The sequence below is a fragment of the Lepisosteus platostomus genome, chromosome 9 (genome assembly GCF_059453375.1).
Source record: "Lepisosteus platostomus isolate fLepPlt1 chromosome 9, fLepPlt1.hap1, whole genome shotgun sequence".
Classification (NCBI taxonomy): Eukaryota; Metazoa; Chordata; class Actinopteri; order Semionotiformes; family Lepisosteidae; genus Lepisosteus; species Lepisosteus platostomus.
Genome location: NC_142619.1, coordinates 17,778,393 through 17,782,463, shown reverse-complemented (window position 1 = coordinate 17,782,463; position 4,071 = coordinate 17,778,393). Strand labels below are relative to the sequence as shown.

The following is a 4,071-nucleotide window of genomic DNA, read 5'->3' as shown; positions in this document are numbered from 1 at the left end:
TGCGCGATTTTAGCGCGCCTGGATGTTGTGCTTCCAGGACAAACGAAAGGAGCTCAGATCTGCAGAGGAATGAGTCAATAAGATCGGTAGTTGCAGGGGCTGGCTGGCTGGCTGGTTGACGTTTGAGGATTGAATAAGTACAAATACAAGGTTCCTATTGCAGAAAACGTGGTTTTGACATTACTGATAGGCTTTATTATGTAATTTGAGTTCTGACCTCTAATGTTTAGGTAATGTGTATGAGGAATGCTGGCAAAAGATAACATCATTAGAAGTGTAAAATTTAAAATGTCATTCAATACATTAGGTAGACTTCATTTGGTGTATTGTGCTTTGTATGAATAAAAAATATAGCTGCAATAGAGCAGTGGTAAATTCTAGAGAGTGCATTAATTCCTGTGTGCTAGTGTTGTTGGAAAAGTTGACTAAGCAGACCAGTTAAAGACATCAATTAGTATGCTAATTAAAGGCCCAGTGCTCATTGGTACTAGTAAGTTGTAACAAAAACCAGGGGGACTCAGGGATCTCTGAGGACCAAGTATACAGTACCTGCTTTAGGGGCAGCATAAAAAAGAGCACAAGACTAATCTTATTCAGGCAGATGGCATGGATTCAGGCACGCAAAAACCCCAAAGACTTGACAAATCCAATCCAGGAAACATTTTAAAGGTTAACTGCACAAGGGTCTGGTAACACTATTGAAAATTAACTGCAAGAGCACTGAGGATGTCGAGAAGTAAACATGGAGTCGACTCAATTTGTGATTGAGTCATTTCCCAAAATCTTGAGCATTTTGAGTCACAGATGTCACTATTAGCACAATCTGTACCACTATCACAGCATGGTGACACTGAAACAGGAATCATTTCTTAAAACACTTGTGATACTGAAGCAGTGAATCACTATTACAGCACTGTGACACTGAAGCAGTGAGTCACTATTACAGCACTGTGACACTGAAGCAGTGAGTCACTATTATAGCACTGTGACACTGAAGCAGTGAGTCACTATTACAGCACTGTGACACTGAAGCAGTGAGTCACTATTATAGCACTGTGACACTGAAGCAGTGAGTCACTATTATAGCACTGTGACACTGAAGCAGTGAGACACCATTACGGCACTGTGACACTGAAGCAGTGACTCACTATTACAGCACTGTGACACTGAAGCAGTAAGACACCATTACGGCACTGTGACACTGAAGCAGTGAGTCACTATTACAGCACTGTGATACTTAAGCAGTGAGACAGGATTATAGCACCGTAACACTGAAGCAGTAAGACTATTACAGCAGTGACACTGAAGCAATGAGTCACTATTACAGCAGTGACACTGAAGCAGTGAGACAGTATTACAGCACTGTGACACTGAAGCAGTAAGACACTATTACAGCACTGTGATACTGAAGCAGTGAGACAGTATTACAGCACTGTAACACTGAAGCAGTGAGTCACTATTATAGCACTGTGATACTGAAGCAGTGAGACACTATTACAACACTGTGACACTGAAGCAGTGAGACACCATTACAGCACTGTGACACTGAAGCAGTGAGTCACTATTACAGCACTGTGATACTGAAGCAGTGAGACAGCATTACAGCATTGTAACACTGAAGCAGTAAGACTATTACAGCAGTGACACTGAAGCAATGAATGTCTATTACAGCACTGTGACACTGAAGCAGTGTCTATTACAGCACTGACACTGAAGCAGTGAATGTCTATTACAGCACTGTGACACTCAAGCAGTGAGTGTCTATAACATCACTGTGACACTCAAGCAGTGAGACTATTACAGCAGTGGCACTGAAGCAGTAAGTGGCGTGCTGTGCCTCCATCATATTCTGTCTGAGAAGGAATACATATTCTTCCAGTTTATCCCATATCTTTTCATTGTAAACTACAATTTCTGAGCAATGCAGCAGTGTGTTTCTTTTTTATCTTTTAAATTATCTTGAGGAATTCACACCACTGTGAGAAACAGGAGCTCAACCAGAAACTAGTTGATGCATGATGAATAAGTTCCTTTACATTTGACTACACCAAACAAATTAATGCGCTCAGTACTCACAGTCTTTAAGTGAATTGATGTGCCAGTATTGACCTGTCGTTCTCTGTGTAGTATTAAAGTCCTTTCACATGTATTCAGCAGCTTTCTGGTATAAAACAGAAGGTTTCTCTCTTTAGCATTCCTGTTTCTAGTTTTTATGGCACTGCTTTTGTAGTGTTTGATATTAATCACCCGTACACAATGGCTGCAGTTTTCACAGCTCTGTTTCTAGTATTTAGGAGTTTGGAGTGATGTAACCTGCCTTGACCTTTTACAGTTCATCAGCTTGGGTGATCAAGTGATTACGTTAATGGGTTAAGCACTAATGGTCATATACAGTACAGTATCAGCACGGGTTTGAATTCCACCTTTGTTTTTTGTTGAAGGAGAGGTTCAGTATTTTATTTTTTTTAAACTTGACAGCAGTAAGATGTTCTAAAAAAAGGAGCCAAAAGCAGAAATGTTATACTCCAAATGAATATGAGAATTATAGGAATGTGGAAACTTCCAGACAAAAGGAGGGAGAATGAGGTGACACCCCGCTGTGCTGACAGACGCTGAGCAAGACCGGCACACACATCGAGGCTGTCAGGCACTTGGAAACGTGAACGATTCACACTGGCAGACACACAGTCAGATAAACAGAGGAACAGGGCTGCACTGAGAGGACGAATGGCAAACACATCAACCACACAAAGTAAGATATTTGAAAGGTTTATTTACGCTGTGTTTTTTTAAAATAGCAAATCTTTATGTCTTTATATTCAAATTCAAATGGTGGTGCAAATGCTGAGGTCTTAAGTAAAGTCAACCAGTCCAGTGTTGGAAAGGATGTCAGTGTAAGGATTAGCTGCAGTAAGTAAAGGAATTGTATTTCCAAAATATATATGTAAAAGCCATTATATAAACATTTAACTTAATTTTCCTTGTGAGTACTACACATCTGCAAGTATTCATCTCATATTTTCCGCAAACCCCTTTGTATCTTTTACTAGTTGTAGAACTTTAGCATTTTCTTCTTTGACACACTTACTTTGTTTTGTACAAAGGTCATATACTGTAGCACATCTTGAAACACTTTTTGATATATTTCCAAATTAGGAATCCACTGACATTCTTCTATTTTGGGTTTTGTAAAAAAAAACTTTTTAGAGCATCCATTATTTTTACATTTACTGTTTCAGGCAAAGTGAAGTTCTAATGAGGTGCAATATGTATTACAATATGTTGCATAATAAGTGTTACACCAGTATAAGGGGTTTTATCACTATCTAGCTGATAAGGTGGGTTTAGGTCTGCCTTTACCAAAACTGTCCAATTTGTCTTGAAAAGACTTTTTAAAAAACTGACTTTTGATAGCCATATTCAGATTCTCTGACAGCTATCATGGTTTGAGTGTCTTAGGTGATTTATCTTGTAGCTACTATTTGATATTGAGCAATAAAGCCATGCTGCAACAAACAGAGATGGATTCTGCTTTACTCATGCGCATGCGACTGAATTATCCGGAATGCATATAGGTCGAAGGGCCGATGTGGTTTTTATCATCAGTTACAGAGACATTCAGAAAGAGCCTCTGCATGTACTTGGGAACTCCACTGATCACGATGAGTTCATTGAATGCAATGGAGGCAAAAATAACAGTAGAAAATTGTGTTTTCAGGGTTTCTTAGCTGTAGTTGAGAACCTCTATAAGGCTTTTTAATTGTGATAATTGCTAATCTGACAGATAAAATGATCACACAGTGTGATATTAGCCCGGCTGAAAGCAGCATGATGGAGTAATTTACCAGATGTGCCCGGCCTGTGCACCCAATGTCCTTTGTCCATCTGGCTCTGTTACAAGTCAAATAGAGCATGATGATGTTTAAATCGAGATAATCTTCACTGTTGTCTGCAATGTAACGTAAAGTAACATAAAACATATTACAGTATTTTCAAAGGAGTAACTATAGCATTTTAATGAAAATGCAGCTATTGCTGAACTTGAGTGTGAGAATGTTGTGGAACATTATT

General features: G+C 39.1%; 1 long non-coding RNA gene across 1 annotated transcript in view; it reads left to right on the top strand.

Annotated features, from left to right (window-relative positions):
• Nucleotides 1–2,582: 2,582 nt before the first annotated feature.
• The window catches only part of LOC148654582 (uncharacterized), a 30,381-nt gene continuing 28,892 nt past the window's right edge, over nt 2,583–4,071 (top strand). The window contains exon 1 of the long non-coding RNA XR_015941497.1: nt 2,583–2,752. This is a non-coding gene — a long non-coding RNA (uncharacterized LOC148654582). The remainder of the gene's footprint in view (nt 2,753–4,071) is intronic.